Raw genomic sequence first — 17,392 nt, 5'->3', positions numbered from 1 at the left:
TATTTTCCTGACACAGCTGTACACTAGCATCTTCAAAACTCTTTTGTTTGAGTTTACAATAAAAATTTTGGGCATCTAGTGAGTTCTCTAGCTGAAAATGTAACTAAAAATAACTTTGGAAGAAAGAAACCATTCAAAATTAGACTAAATATTTTACCGTTCATAATGATTTAATATTCTTCTTAAGTAAATAAGCATACACCATCGATATATTCCTGCCTTTTAACTGATTTATACCCATTTCAGTTATCCAAGACTCACCTTATTAAAAGATAACATGCTCGTCAATCATTATGTCAACTAGAGATAGGTGACAATTTATACACTAATTTTTGGACAGCTGAAACTGCACGTGGTAATAACATTTTGAATACTAATCCATATACAATATTGCACGTAGTTTTTGTAAAAGCACACACACAGACATAGACACACACACACAAGATAAGATTTTATCAGTCTATGAATATAAGAAAATTGGATTCAGTTCTAAACAGAATTTAGACATAGTACTTTGAAAGAGGGATGGCTAAGAGATCAGGAAAATGGGATCGCTTTGCTTTAACTAAAGCTGACAAAACACGCACTTGTCTACAAAAATATTCGTAGCTTATTATTTTGGTTAGTGCAATTACTAGTGGGATGGGCAACCAAATGGCTTTTTCGAACCCATGCATAAAAAATGCAAGAACAAGAAAAGGGTCAAAGAAATGTAGAAGTTAGCCATAACGAAAAGGATAAACCTGCCTTGGGGACAGAATTTTTCAGTAAATAGAACCTCCAGACTACTTAACAATCCTTTCTAATGTCAGTGTATATATTTATATACCAAACTGATGTCTCTTTATAGGCCTCTCTAATAACCTTTTACTGTGCACTGCAGGCTGCAAAGCCAAAACTTTTACCCTCTCACCCATTTCATTTGTCTCTTCCTTCATTACTTCAATAACTAAAAAACTTTTTTGGCTTTTTTCACATTTCTTAAAGAACAAATTTAACCCATGGCCCAAAAAAACCTGATACACAAAACTCAGTAGTATTGATGATGCTATTCTATCCTACTGTTACTGCAGTATAAAATAGAAAAAATCAAAACTGCAAACAAAATTAAATACAACAAATCCTCTTTGCACAATAACGAAGAAAGATACCTACCCAAGGGGGAAAATGATATGGAAATTATATTTTTGATTGCGTATAACATTTGGAGGGAATTTTTCAGTTGTTTGATGGCCAATACGTATGGATCTGGCTGCCAATTGGCGACGGCGGGAACAACAACCTATTATACACTCACATAACCTGAAAAGGAAAATGCATATTCAGTTACACTCCATCTATCATTACAAATGCTCAAACTTTCATTTATAATTTCTTTTCAGGTGAAAGGGATAAGGGAAACCTTAAAACAATAATTGAGTCTTTTATTATAAAATGGAAAATTTTTGCAAAAAACTTTGTGCAAAGGCTCCAACATCCTTGATAGTATCTATTTTGCTTTATTTTCCAATAAAACAGAAGTTTCTAGCTATAATTAGACATACTTACATTTCCAATTCAAGTAGTGGGAACTTAATAAGTAAACAACTCTAAAAAAAAAAAAAATTTCCACATAAACTCTTGTTTCACTGACAGAAAAAGCAGTAACTATGCTTCATACATGCCCTGGAGCCTCCAGTATGACTGAGGCTGAAAACAGTGAGAAATCACTGTACAAATGATTTGTTTTAAAAAAATCTTTCATCTGTAGATTACACTGTAATGATAACTGAGTACTGAAAGATCCAGGATCCAAGTCTCATATCTAAGAGGGTTGTTAAATCTAAGATGAACCTCGGGTGTATGAAAATAAGGGACAGATCTTCAGCAATATTACGTTAAGTGAGGCATGCAACAAGTAGCCATATAAGATCGAATGATAAGATGAACATGACTTCCTACATTTTTTATAGTATGTGAAATTTGGCCCATCACTACTACTACTACTACTACTACTACTGGTCCCAATATATCAAACATCCATCCCAAGGGAATACCTGGGATAAGATTTTGTGAAAAGTGACTGCATTTACAAGAAATAACATCTAAGCTATCCTAAAAACACTGAAGTAGGAAGAGCTCTGATTTTCTGGATTAAAAACTCTTACCTGCAAAACTTAACTTTCTGACAGAAAACTTAACTTTCTGAGAGTCTCGAGGAATTGCCTCTGCGACCTATGGTCTACCTGAGGCAATGGCACCATGCTGATCTGATAAGACACAGAAGCAGCTCTTCTTGAACTGTGACAAATGATCAGAAAAGAATTATCTAGGGCACAATGGATGGCAAATCAGCATGTGAGCTTTTGCTTCACTGTAGCTGCAAAGGACAACCTAATAGAAATCCATCTTCTAGAAGGAGAACCTTATTTGAGAAAGCATGAAATCTGCTAGCCTGTCTTGAAAATGCAAACACCAGTTTAAAGACTGTCCCCCCATGTAAGATTCAGCAACAAAACCTCCACCAAAGGCTTGCATGGAGTTTTAGTGGGATTCCCAATTACTACAATAAGACACCACTTTCGAGGCTTACGAGGCCAACAAGGTACCACCTTTTTAAAGAGTTGGTTATATAAACCTTCTCAGCTCCATGGAGGAACCAAGATTTAGTCTAAGAAATTCAGACTACAGAAAGGACTCCTGGGCAAGAGAAAAAATTTGGTAACAAGAGGAGTTATGGTGTTCAGAAGATAATAATCCTCATCTGATTACTCCAATCACAGCACTGCACCCACTCAAGCCTGGTAGAGACCGGAAATCAAGATTCTGTAAGAATTAAGATTCCTTCAAGTGCCTTCTTCTGAAAAGGAGGTTTTTTCCTCAGAGAACTTGCATGAAAACACAACATTCTTGAGTTCTTGCAAAACATGAACTTATGGTTGAAACAGAAGCTTCTTCCAAGCTAGATGACACCACTAACAGGGAAGGAGGCCAGAGAATAACTCCAAGAGAAGTTTGTCCAGAACTGCCAAATTAGAAACAAATGGTTGAGAGACCTCTATCCTCTAAGATTCTTGGTCAGATTGGCTGAGAAATAAATAAACAGTTTGCAACAATCATCCATTAACCCTTAAACGCCAAAGCGGTATTTTAAAAATTGTCTCCCGTATGCCGGCGGCGTTCGCAAGTGAGCGCCAAAGCGGAATTTTTTTTTTTTCAAAAAATCACAGCACATTTAGTTTTCAAGATTAGATTCATTTTTGGCTTAGAGACACCCCCTTTTTTTTATCATTGCCTGAAGTTTAGTATGCAACTATCAGAAATGAAAAAAAAAATATCATTCATATCATATATAAATATTGGGATATATGACAGCGCAAAAAAAATTTCATATATTTATGTAATTGTATACAAATCGCGCTGTGAACAAAACGGTTAAAGCTAACGATTAATTTTTTTTCGTTGTATTGTACACTAATTGCGATCATTTTGGTATATAACACATTGTAAAACAATCAAGGCAACACAAAAAAAGAAAAATATATCACAACATTATGCATGAATTCGTAATGCGCAGACATAAAAAAAAAGCGGTTTTAAAAAATTCACCATAATCGAAATATTGTGCTAGAGGACTTCTTGTTTATTGCAAAATGAAGGTAATTGATTGAATATTACTTAGACTGTAAGTGTTGTAGCTTACAATTGTAGTTTTCGACCATTTTGGTCAAGTTAAAGTTGACCAAAGGACGAATTTTTTCTATTTATCGTTATTTATATGAAAATATTTCGAAACTGATTAAAGCTACAACCATAGGTTATTTTTTGTTGTATTCAACATGAAATTGCAAACATTTTCATATATAAACTTTATGTAACGGCTAATTTAAAATGGTGCAAACATTACGACAAATCGGACGAAAAAATGTCTGATTTTTTCAGAAGAGTTACCGCAAGGACATAAGGAAAAAGTTTATTTCATAAATTCACCATAAATCAAAATATTGTGCTAAAGACTTCCAATTTGTTGCAAAATAAGGTAAATGATTGAATATTACTAGAATGTAAGAGTTTTAGCTTATATTGCGTTTTTGACCATTTTGGTAGAGTCAAAGTTTGACCAAAGGTTGAAATATGATATTGTCATGTTACATAAAGTTTTATACATACTTACCTGACAGATATATCTTAGCTATAGACTCCGTCGTCTCCGACAGAATTTCAAATTTCACGGCACACGCTACGGTAGTCAGGTGATCTACCGCCCTGCCCTGGGTGGCAGGACTAGGAACCATTCCCGTTTTCTAATCAGAATTCTTCTCTTCCACCTGTCTCCTGCGGGGAGGCTGGGTGGGCCATTAATGTATATATCTGTCAGGGTAAGTATGTATAAACTTTATTGTAACATGACAATATCATTTTTATACATTCAACTTCCCTGCCAGATATTATACTTAGCTGATTAGCATTGGTGGTGGGTAGAGACAGCTAACTACTGAAATAGACAGGTAAACAACATATGTTGTAGGTATTAATAAACCTTGGTTCCTACCTTATTAGGCTGAAGACTTCGCGGCTACTGCCTTGGAGTCTGCTTAGCCTCAAGAGCCTCAGCGAGATATTGATCTATGGCTAAGAGTTCTTGTGGGTCTGCCAATGGGGTGGGTCTTATCCACTTACTCGGCAGAGCCTAAAGGCCTTTGTCATTGGGTGCTATTCCACTAACATGACAATACACCTTGTTCAAGGAGCACAACACCGATCCCGATCACCTGATCCTAAACATCCATGTTAGTTCTAAGATTGCAAGGAGTTATCCCCGAACTCCTTACAAACAACCAAAAACTCGAAACATAATTACACTTTCATTTTTACAAAATATACAAAAAAAAAAATTTTGTACTCCTCTACTAGCCATACATACCCTTGATCCCCTACCAGCAATGACACTATGCTCCCGTTGCGACATCAGTGAGCTTGCTAATAGAAAACCAAGCACATATCTGACAAGAGGGGTTTATGTACGATAAAAACACAATATTAAGGATCAGTCTTGCTCCAAGACCCAGCACTGTATCTGCTGTACAAATGGACCTAGAGAGAAGCATTCTCATAGGTCACTCTCACATCCTTAGATAATGAGATGCAAACACTGAATTGCACCTCCAATACGTAGTCTCAATGATATTTTTAAGAGACATATTCTTTTGGAACGCAAGGACGTTTGCTATGCTCTCACCTCATGGGTCTTGACCTTTAGAAGACCCGAAGGATTCCTCCGAGCAGTTCTTGTGAGCGTCCGTAATTACGCTTCTCACAAAGAAAGCCAAGGCGTTCTTGGACAGAGTCTTTTGGGGTTCTTCACCGCACAGGAAAGACCTTGTTGACAAGCTCCCATCTGTCTCTTCCTCTCTAAAATAAAATTTATTTAAGAGCTCTCACTGGGACAGAGAGACCTCTCTATCTCTCTGCCTACGAGGTTAGATATACCTTTTACTTCAAAGCTTCTGGGCCAAGGTTTTGACGGGTTTTCTTTTTTTTTTTTTTCGTTCTTCGCCAGAAACATTGTCTAGAACGAATAGATGGCAGCATCTCCTTTGAACCCCACTGTGGAATCTAAGAGCGTGTAATTCGCTCGTCCTCTTGGCTGTAGCGAGAGACAACAGGAATAGCATTTCCTAGTGACGTCGCGGAAGGAAGCCAGATGTAAAGGCTCAAATTTATCCGATGAAAAGAACTTCAGACCCACGTCCAGATTCCAACTAGGTGTTCTAGGAGTTGCTGCTTTTGAAGTTTCAAAGGATCTAATTAGATCGTGTAGATCTTTGTGTCTGCAATATCTAGCCCTCGATTTCTAAATACTGAAGACAGCATTGCTTCTGTATCCCTTTATTGTTGAGACAGATAGGTGTGATTCCTCTCTCAGAAAGAGGAGGAAATCGGCAATATTCACTATAGAGGTACTGGAGGACAGCTTCTGACTCTTACACCACCTCCTAAAGACTTCCCACTTCGATTGGTATACAGGTAGTCGTCTACTTACGACCTATGCAACTTATGACAGACCGACTTTACGACAGCTACGACAATATAATAAATATACTGTATAATAATATTTATTTTATATTTGAGGCTAAAACAATACGTCGAGCGCGCGTACGATAGTTTTTCCCGCTACCCGGCAGTAGGCTCATCTCCGAGAAATTTATGAAGAGAAGAAAAAACGGACCATTCAAACAAACAAAACTAAGCATGTTTATGTTTAAACCAACATCTCGGTCTACCCCTGTCCCAAGCTACTAGTAGTACTACCACGGAATCGGATGGACCCGGACGATCCTCAGCTATCCACCAGCAGACAATTAATTTTTCTTTTTTTTTTTTTTTCAAATTTCAAAATGTTTCGTAATTTTTATTTTTTCTGTATGTTCATGTTTTTTTCAGTACTGTAAATCAATTCTATCTATGCATTACTGTAGTTTGCCTGAAATTTTATAAAGAAAAAATATTTACATACTGTTAAATAAAACTTTGTGTATTACTACGTACGTACATAGATGTGTTGGCAACAGTACAAACAGTCGCTAGAGAAAACAGCAGACGATGTTTTGTTTTATATTTTCAGAAGTAAAATTTTGTTCGAAAATGGTAAGATTCGTATTTTTTTGTAATTCATTTTTGTATTTCTGTTTTGCAAATAAATCAAATATAATAACAAAAAATTATGTATTTAATTCAAACCTATAATCAAATAAAAGTATGTATATAATACGTGTAGCCGATTGTCAATGCAAATGGCGGATAAGAAAATGTAAACAGACCAGACAGATGGTCTGAATGCCTACAATAAAAAATGTTAAATACAGTAATAAAACGTAAGTATTAATCAAGGAGTTCAGCATGATAAGATTTCATATGCTAAACGTAATAATAGGTACTATACATGCACATTTTTGGGATGATATAAAATGTATATGTAGGCTAGTAAGTTGTCAATGAAAATGCAAACGAACAAATACGTACATGTACACGCAGTGTTTGAATATGGTATAAAAAGGATAAAAAGACAGCACAACATGATTCAATTTATTCAATATGCTGAAAGAAAGACAGTATACAGTGCATACTTTGGATGTAATATATGATAGTAGTATGCGGTAGGTACAGAATACATGTACATAGGCTATGTGGTTCGTAGGTATAGAATACATGTACATAGGCTATGGGGTTCGTCGACTTATGACAAGATCAATTTACGACAGCTCTGCCAGAACCTAATGCCGTCGTAAGTAGACGAATACTGTACTCTTCTCGTCGAAGCTCTGCGGGCTCTAGCGATAGAGCCCGCAGCCTTGCGAGAAAAGCCCCCTCCTCGCTGTGACAAATCTTTCGATAGTCGAAAGGCAGTCAGAGCGAGACCTGGGAGGTTGTGATGAAACCTCTCGAAGTGGGGTGTCTAGTAGATCTGGTCTGTTTGGAAGAGATCTGGGGAAGTCCACTATCCACTCCAGTACTCCGTGAACCATTCCTGGGCTGGCCAAAATGGGGCTATTAGTGTCAACTTCGTGTTCTTCGAAGCTACGAACTTCCTGAGCACTTCCCCCAGGATCTGAACTTGGGGAAAGGCGTATGCGTCCACAACCCATTCCGATGATAAAACCAATAGAAAACGCGGTTCTATTGCGAAGGCTCTCGGATCTTCCACTAGAGAGCAAAAGATCTCTATTCTTTTGGAGAGGAACGTCGCAAACAGGTCTATGTGAGGTCTCCCCCACAGGGACCAAAGACTTCGACACACTTCTTCGTGTAGAGTCCATTCTGTGGGAAGGACCTGATTCCTCCTGCTCAGTCTGTCCGCTCTCACATTCTTTATCCCTTGAACAAATCTTGTGAGGAGAGTTATGCCTCTTTCTTCTGTCCAGGTTAACAGGTGTCTTGTTAACTGAAAGAGGGAGAAAGAGTGCGTGCCTCCTTGCTTTGCGTATGTAAGCCAGAGCCGTGGTGTTGTCCGAGTTTATCTGTATCACTCCGCCTCTGACTATCTCTCGAAGAACTTTAAGGCTAGGTGTATGGCCACTAGTTCCTTGCAATTGATGTGCCAGGACACTGTTCCTTTGTCCAGGTACCTGACACCTCCCTTGCTCCTAGCGTCGCTCCCCATCCGACTCCGAAGCGTCGGAATATAACACTTGGTCTGGGTTCTGCAGGGCAAGCAATACGCCTTCGTTCTTTTGAAGAGGAAGGATCCACCACTTCAAATGATCTTTTACCTCTTGTGGAAGCGGGGAAGATGTCCGAGAGTTGTCCCGTCTTCCAACTCCACACCCCTTTCAGGAAAAACTGAAGAGGGCGAAGGTGAAGCCTCCCCAGAGAGAAGAACTTTTCTAGTGAGGACAGGGTCCCTAAAAGGCTCAGATCAATCCTCGCTGAAACTGTTCTTTCTCTCTAAGAAGCTCGAGATTTTCGACAAACCTCGAGTGATTCTTTCTCGCGAAGGAAATACTCGAAAACCCGAGATCCATCGAATCCCCAGATAGACCCAAGCTCTGGCTGGGGATCAGCTGCGACTTCTCGAGGTTACGAGTAATCCCAGCGATTCTATCATGTTCTTGTTACTGATAAGTCCTCCAAGCACTGAATCTCCGACTTGCCCTGATCAGCCAGTCGTCCAAGTAGAGGGAGATGTTTATTCCCTCTAGGTGAAGCCATCTTGCCACATTCGCCATCAGGTTGGTGAATACTTGCGGGAGCTGTAGACAGACCGAAGCACAGAGCCCTGAATTGAAAAATCTTGTCTCCTATTACAAAACGAAGATATTTCTTTGACAAATGGTGAATGGGAACGTGGAAATATGCATCTTGCAAGTCCAGAGAGACCATCCAATCTCCTGGACGAAGAGCCGACATTACTGAAGCGGACGTTTCCATTGCGAAACTTCTTTTTCTGAACAAAGCGATTCAGAGCGCTTACGTCCAGAAAGCTGGTCTCCACCCCCCCGATGCCTTTGGTACTAGAAAAGGCGATTGTAAAATCCCGGGGAGTATGGATCCTGCACAAGTTCGATGGCCTCCTTTTCCCACATTTGTTCCAACCATTTGAAGGAGAGTCTTTCTCATTACAGGGTCTCGTACCTCGCTGACAGTTCCCGAGGCGTAGATGTTAGGGGGGGAAGGGGCTGTCCTCGAAGGGGATTACATATCCCTTCTTTAGGACCAACACTGACCAAGGGTCGGCTCCCCTTTTTGCCCATACTCCTGCAAAGTTCAGGAGTCTGGCGCCCACTGGTGCTTGGAGGAGCAACAAGTCATTTGGTTTTCTTGAAAGGTCTAAAGGAAGACCTTCCTCTCTTGTCAGAGCTCTTCTTTCTGGCAGGGGGACGAGCCGCTGCACCTCCACGAAAGGGCTGCTGAGGAGGACGAGAGTCCTTCTTAATCGCCGACACTACAGGGCGTCCTTTCTTGGACGTTGTGTTAGTAGGTCCTGTGTCGCCTTCTCAGTTAGCGAGCGAGATATATCCTTCACTAACTGAGAAGGAAACAGATGATCCGATAGAGGGGCGAACAATAAAGCGGTCCTCTGGCTCGGAGAAACCCCTTTTGATAATAGGGATCCATATACCGATCTCTTCTTCAGGAGACCAGCACCAAAAAGGGAAAGCCACTTCTCCCGAAACGTCCCTGTACTGCCTTGTCCATGCAAGACAGGACGCTATGGAGAATCTCTGGGTTTTTAAGAAACTCCCGGATCTTTAGATTTGTTGGCCAGAACTCCGAGTGGACCAATCCAGAAAGTTGAACACCTCTAAAGTGACAAAAAGTCCCTTTAGAAAGTGGTTCAACTCCAAAGTGCTCCACGTCGATCTGACCGATCCTAAGGAGTGACGCTAGAGGCCTCCACTAAATTGGAAAAGTCCGCATCTGCCGAGGCAGGCAGAGAAAGACCCATAGTCTCTCCTGTCCCATACCAAATACCTCTCTTTCCATGTAGTTTGGAAGGAGGCATGCAGAATACCGTCTTTCCCAACTCTTTCTTCTGTCCATCCAAGAATCTAAAAAATGGAGTGCCTTCTTCATCGAAATTGCAGGCTTCATTTTCAGAAAGGCCGAAAATTTTGCCGTAGCCGAGCTCGAAAAGAGAGAACGAGGAGAGGAAGGGAGCCGCCGGACTAAGAGAGTCTCCAAACTCTTGTAGCAATAATGAGGCTAAGACCTTATAACTCGAGAGTCCTCATTTGCAGGAGGTTCGTCATCAGACAAATCGTCTAAACCTCGATCAGACGAAGGAGAAAGCTCACGTTTGGAGGGAGAGTCCTTCCTCCAAGACCCTCCTACGATCTGAAGGAGAGGAGCTCCTATTTGGAGAAGAGTCATAAATTCCAGGAACGAGTCTCCGACTCCTGCCTCCTGGCTCTTGACTCTTGCCTCCTGACTCCTGCCTCCTGGCTCCTGACTCTGCCTCTGACTCCGGACTCCTGCCTCCTGACTCCTGCCTCCTGACTCGGACTCCTGACTCCTGCCTCTTGCCTCCTGCCTCCTGGCTCTTGCCTCTGGCTCCTGCCTCCTGCATGGATGACTCCACACTCCTGGCTCTTGGCTCCTGCCTCCTGGTTGACTCCTCACTCCTGGCTCTTGGCTCCTGCCTCCTGGGTGACTCCTCACTCCTGGCCGGTGCCAGAACCGTCTGATAGGTTCATCCATGTTCGTACAGGAAACCTCACCTCGAGTAGGAGCATCGATCCTGGCGGCAGATACCTCCATACGTCTGGAGGATCTTTTGATCGGAAGGGAAGAGTCTTTCCTTCTAGGAGGCTCCTTTGACAGAACTCCTACAAAAGACGAAATCTGTTCTTGCATCGCATCATGAACCTCTTCGTAACCTCCTCTTTATCCTCTTCGGGAGGAGGGGAAGGAGGAGGAGGGGAGGAGTCCATAGCCTCCACCTCCTGACTCCTTCTCACTCTGGTTGAAAGAATGGCTCTTCTTGCCTTCTTAACTCCCGAAGGAGACTCCTCAGGGAAGTTTTCTGGGCTCGAATCAATCGTCGGAGCCTTTCCAACTCCTCTTGAGTGGTCGAGATCGATCTGAATCCCTCCAATCACGTCTCGGAGATGAAGATCCCGACGACGAAAAACACTCACGCAGGACGCTTTTACAATAGCGATCCTTGGCAGTCTGGGGGTGTCACAGAAACCGCCGAAGGGACACCTGATCGGTGGGGATTCTCCACAACCTCCTTTCGGTTTTCGACATTCCTTCTCCTCTGGGCATGTGAGCTTGGAAGAGGTCTAGACCTAGGAGCGTTGCGGAGACGACCAGATGCCCCCTCCACTACCACTGGGACACTCATCATCACTGTCCACTGATAATCACTAGCCTTACCTTGTATGGCAGCCATTTTGTTTTCCATCAACTTGAAGGCTGCTTTTAGATCCGCAAGTTCTTTCACTGAATCTACAGGTTCTGCAATAGGAGAAGGGGCTGCAATGAAGGAGAAGTAGCAATACTTACCCTTGGGGAAGATCCCAAGCTAGGAATTAGTTCAGATCTCGAACTACTTAAACTTCTATAAGAAGCCTTCCTCACTCTTTCTCTCTCTAACTTTTTTAAATAATTAGTTAGATTCTTCCATTCGTTCTCACCTCAAAATTCTCACCATTCATTGCAAGTATTAGTAAAAGAAGTCATTACACTCCCTGCAAACCCCATTGCATACAGTGTGAGGGTCTACCGAAGCTTTCGGCAACCTCACCTTACAGCCTACATTCACACGACGTCTCACAAACCATTCCAGAGTCAGACATTTTTAAAGAAAAATCCAAAATCAAGTCCACAAAACAGTCCACAAAAGCGTATGCCAATCCAACAATCCAGATACGTCACCAAAAGTCGGTCAAAAGAAGATCAATTGCCGGTGAAAAAAAGAAAAGAAAAACATCGGAAAGAACCAACAACAATGTTGATGGCCCCGGGCGACAGAAGAATTCTGATTAGAAAACGGGAATGGTTCCTAGTCCTGCCACCCAGGGCAGGCGGTGGTAGTCACTGACCTACCGGTAGCGTGTGCCGCGAAATTTGAAATTCTGTCGGAGACGACGGAGTCCTATAGCTAAGATATACCCTTGGCAGGGAAGTGAATGTATAAAATTTTGGCACTTATCGTTTATTTTATATGATAAAATTTTCAAAACTGATAAAAGCTACAACCATGAGTTGTTTTTAGATGTATTCTACATGAAATTGCGCACATTTTCATATGTAAAAACTTTATGTAATGGCTAATTTAAAATGGTACAAACATTACGACAATCGGACGAAAAAATTTCTGATTTTTTGTTCGGAAGAGTTACCGCGCGGACGTAAGGAAAAACGAAAATGTTTTTTTTTCATAAATTCACCATAAATCGAAATATTGTGTTAGAGACTTCCAATTTGTTGCAAAATAAAGGTAAATGATTGAATATTACTAGAATGTAAGAGTTTTAGCTATATAATTGCATTTTTTGACCATTTTGGTAGTTGAGTCAAAGTTGACCAAAGGGTTGATATATTTGGCACTTATCGTTATTTATATGAAAATATTTCAAAAACTGATAAAAGCTACAACCATAGGTTGTTTTTGTTTTAGTTGTATTCTACATGAAATTGAACACATTTCCATATATAAAACTTTATGTAACGGCTAATTTTAAAATCCCGTACAAACATTACGACAATCATCGGACAAAAAAAATTTGATTTTTTTTTGGAAAGAGTTACCGTCGTGGACGTAAGGTGAAAAATGTTTTTTTTCATAAATTCACCATAAATCGAAATATTGTGCTAGACTTCCAATTTGTTGCAAAATGTAGGTATATGATTGAATATTACTAGAATATAAGAGTTTTTTAGCTTACAAATGCGTTTTTCAACCATTTTGGTAGCGTCAAAGTTGACCGAGAAGGTTGAAATTTTGGCACTTATCGTTATTTATATGAAAATATTTCAAAACTGATAAAAGCTACAACCATGAGTTGTTTTTAATTGTATTTTACATGAAATTGCGCACATTTTCATATATAATACTCCATGTAACGGCTAATATAAAATGGTGCAAAAATTATGTCAAAGTGACGAATTAATTTCGGAGATGTCGCTGATACTTTTAGTGCGAGAAGAAAAAATTCGCGCTTGCACGTCTGGGCAACAATTGTAAACAAAACACGCCTTGATCCGTGAGCTCCCGCATCCCCCAAGGTGCGTATAAAAGTTTTCACCTAGTAGGCCTATAACATTTTCAGTGAATTTTTAAAAAAACTTTTTTTATATCCTACGTTACCATGCGCCCAAATCAGTACCCAACAGACAATTTATATCGAAGTTAATATGTCCAATCGCGTTAAAGGTTAAAGCATCTGAAAAGAAAGCCTCATCTTGTAGATCTCTGGCTAAAAGTGTTTTAATCTCATCCAAACACTGAACTAGAACGAATGTCTCGCCCAAAAGTGTCTAACCTTGATTTCTTCCCAGAAGAAAACGTCAGAAATTGAGAAGTAAGAGACTTGCTGGCCATAGTCACAGAAACCATCCTAAGCCAAGGATAAATAACATCAACCCTTTTATTTTTGATCTCTAGCTATGGCCCATCAATGTCTCCAGCACAAAACCTCATAAGAAGAGGTGTGGGAGGCTGTGGAGTAAAACCTCTTCCCTTGAAGGTCATTATCAACTCATATTCGGTTACAACTTTACTTATGGGAATCGCTACAATCTACAATATTAAGAGCCAACAAGATCACTAGGAGAGTGCCACTATGATGGAGACAGGGGATTAAAGATGTTACAAGTGACGTAAGCATTCCTTCAAAACCCAATTAACCATAACCACTTCTGTGGTTATGTGGGTCAAAACCATCACAACAAAAGAATATTAATGTCTTGGACCAGTAAACAAGATATCCTCAATCCAGGGTCAAGGAGGGAGACCTGGATGTTGGTGGTAATGGAAGTTTGATGACAGTTATCAATTAAATGTCTAAATGCTGCTGAAGGAAAGAAAAATAGCATACAGCTGCTACATAATGTGGGAAGGCTACAATAAAAAGCAATGCACTGTTTAGGTATATTGCATCCGTAAGCAACAAGTGATCATAATATAAGAATACAGTCAATGCCCACCTAATCACAGTTCTGGATTAGCAGATTTCTCTATGGAACATATACGTATACATATCACTCAGGGAAAATTCACCTATTCATGGTATTTTACACAGAATTATTCACTAATTACTGTTTTTTCATATAATTTTTATGACTGAAATGCTCTTACTGTGATAAAACTATCAAAATACTCAGATATAATTATTTTTTAGAGTATTCTTTTAACTATCAAAAGTACAATTTTTTAAGTGGTTTTTAGAGGGGTTTTAAGTATTCATAGATTTTAGCTATTCAAGGGCGATTGTGGTACATATCTCGCAATACCGGGGGTCAACAGTATCCTACTTTGGTCTCTTCCCATATGCACCAGTAGGGTTGCCTAAAGGTGATAACTTGCAAAGCTTCCAGTTGAACCATTAAAGGGTTAACTCATTTTTAAATAAATGAATTTTATATTTTTATCAAAATATTATAATGGGATTGAATTTAAAGATGTAATTGTTTTGGTTTTATCTGCCAAAAGAATTTTCTTTATCTTCAATGTTTTTGGATTTTTGATACTATTAGCATTTGAATAGCGTTAGAGCTGGGCCGTGCCCCAAACTGCAGAAAATGCAATAATTTAAAAAATAATTAAAAGTGAATTTATGATATTTTTAAAATAAATCTTATATGGGTGGGGCAAAATTTAAAGATGTAAGGTTTTTCTAGCTATCGAAAGAATTCTTCCTTTATCGTCAACACTTTTGGAGATAGTATTAGTATTTGAATAGCATTAGGGCTGGGCAGTGCTGGGCTGCCTGAAATGAGCCAGTTTCCAGTAAGACTTCCTTCGCTCATAATAAGTAGGCCCTTTCACAAAACATGGCCATTTCATAAAAGCATGGTTATTTAAATGCTGGGATGTATACAAGGTCAAGGTGCCAGTGGTGTTGCTAGGCACTAGGTCTTGCCTAATGGACCATTTCTATGGCAGACCACATGGTTCTTGCCCAAATCACCAACTGGGTGTTAGTTATGGATGAAACATGAATAGAAAGTGAGTCAGCATTCAGATTTCCACCCAGATGGTAATTGGGAGGGTACTATCTTTGTTTTGCAAATATAAAGGATTATGGAGGATGACCAGATTAGAAAAGGACCTTTTGATAGTGTAGTCGCTGTCTCTTCCCAGACCCAGGAAGGCTGCCTTCAAACTCCAAGACGTTGATATGCTGCTGCTTGCCCTCCAAACTCCAAACACCTAAAGCGATGAGGCTGCCTAAATGAGCCACCCACCCTGCGAGGGAGGTGTCTGAGAATAGAAGAAGTCTAGTGGAAGAGAACGCAGATGGACACCTTTCATAAGATTCTGGTTGTCCAACCACCAACGTAGGTCTTCTCTCACTTCCAGAGACAGAGGAACCATTAACATGGGGGGGACATGCCGGGGATCAGAATTCTCCCAGTCTCCATTGCAGAGACTAAAGATGAAGACGCCCATGAGGGACCAGCTTCTCCAGGAAAGACAACACTTCCAGAAGAACCTGCCACTGATGACCTGACTGATGTGGTTCCGACAGAAGTCGCGTGCCACCAACTGCAACTTCTCCAATCTCTTGATCCGACGGGAAAACTTTTGCCACCAGTCGTATCAATGACCATGCCCAAGTAGAGAATCCTTTGACTGGGTACGAGGTTCGACTCCTCCTGGTTAACTACTATGCCCATTTTCCAGACAGAACCAAAGTAGACAATCCCTGTCCTGCAGCAGCTTTTCCCGGTGGAAACTGCCAAGACTAACCAATTGTTGAGGTACCTCAGCAAACGGATCCCCTGAGCATAGGCCCAACTTGACACAAGAGAGAAGACCCTTGTGAACACTTGAGGAGCTGTTGTCAGCCTGAAGTGCACAAGACTTTGAACTCGAAGACCTTGTCCCTTAAGTTTATCGACAGCATGAAGTCGCCTTCCCTTACAGCTGCCAACACCGAACGCAGGGTCTCCATCTTGAACCGTGTCTTCCTGATGAAGTGACTCAAGGTGGATAAGTCGATCACAGGCCTCCATCCTCCCGACACCTTGGGCACCAAGAAGATGTGACTGTAAAAACCCCGGAGACGGACGCACCACTTCCTCTATCGCATCCTTGTCCAGCATCTTCTGCACTTCCTCCAGAAGAGCCAAGAACTTCGGAGAATCTGGAGGATATGCCTTCCTGAGCTGCGGCTTGTCCGCAGAGGAGGAGAGAAGTCGAATGGCATAGGTACCCCACCCGAAGGACATCTACCACCCACTTCTCCACCCCATAACTCTGCCACTTGGCCCAATGGCCCGCAGGCAGCCCCCATCCATGGCGCAGGAGAGGGAGAGGTGCCTAACCTACCTTGTTGGCCCCCTTTACTTCTGCCCATTGGGCCCCTTCTTGGCTTAAAGGAATGAGAGCGAAAGGGAAGTTGATCCTCTGACCTAGTTGAGTCAAACGGGAAGGCCCTGCCGAACTCAAATTCCTTGACGGCCTACCAGGCGACAATCTCCTGGAAAGGGGGACGAGGAGGAGCCGGACGTCACCGAGGACGAGACTCCGACTTAGACACAGCCTGGTGCACCAGTCTGTCTTTGGTGTCAGCCAGCCACCAGTCTATTGCATTCACGAGCTCTGTCCGAGGAAACAAATATTGGGACTCCAACAGATCTCCGTTCCTCAATGCCTGCAAGGACTCCGTGTCAAAGCCGCATCTCTTCTAATAAGAAGAAGGTTAGCTCATAAATCAGCACTGAGGTGAGCCATATATGAAAACGCCTTGCCCCCGGACTGCAACAGACTGGCAAGTGAGGATGCACTCACCAACCCTTCCAGGACCTGTCAGAAGCTATCTTGGCAATGACTCCAGACCGAAGTCCAGCCAAGAAAACCGTCTGCAACATGGAGGCTGCCGTAGATTTCAATGCTAAGGCACCTTGCGGAGACAAGGACTGGAGCCACCAACCACTCACCTGCTCCAAAGTCAAATCCCGGCTTCAGGGCTAATGACCTCTGGGTTAAGATGGCTCGACATAAAAAAAGCAGAGTTCGTAGCATAGTACTTCCTATGTCTCGTGAGAGGCAGGGGCAGTAGCTTGGCAGAACCCCTAGAGCGAAGCGAACTGTCCCTGGTCCTGAAACAGAGGCTTTGTTAATCTCATGCAAGACCGACTGGACATGCCCCAACAAAGGAAGCTGAAGAGATGATTTGGGATCCTGTGTAGCTCCCACCAAGGCTTCCAAGCAAGGAGTGTAAGACGACCAAGCCTGAGT

The 17,392-nt window shown here is 41.4% G+C and overlaps 1 protein-coding gene across 1 annotated transcript in view; it reads left to right on the top strand.

Moving 5' to 3' along the window:
• LOC135215743 (probable phospholipid-transporting ATPase IIB) overlaps positions 1-17,392 on the top strand; it is a gene marked incomplete at its 5' end in the record, with an annotated part of 221,213 nt that overhangs the window by 110,925 nt on the left and 92,896 nt on the right. The window lies entirely within an intron of this gene.

The sequence above is a fragment of the Macrobrachium nipponense genome, chromosome 5 (assembly GCF_015104395.2).
Source record: "Macrobrachium nipponense isolate FS-2020 chromosome 5, ASM1510439v2, whole genome shotgun sequence".
Lineage (NCBI taxonomy): Eukaryota > Metazoa > Arthropoda > Malacostraca > Decapoda > Palaemonidae > Macrobrachium > Macrobrachium nipponense.
The sequence above is the reverse complement of the archived record's forward strand: the minus strand, read 5'-3'. Positions and strand labels throughout refer to the sequence as shown.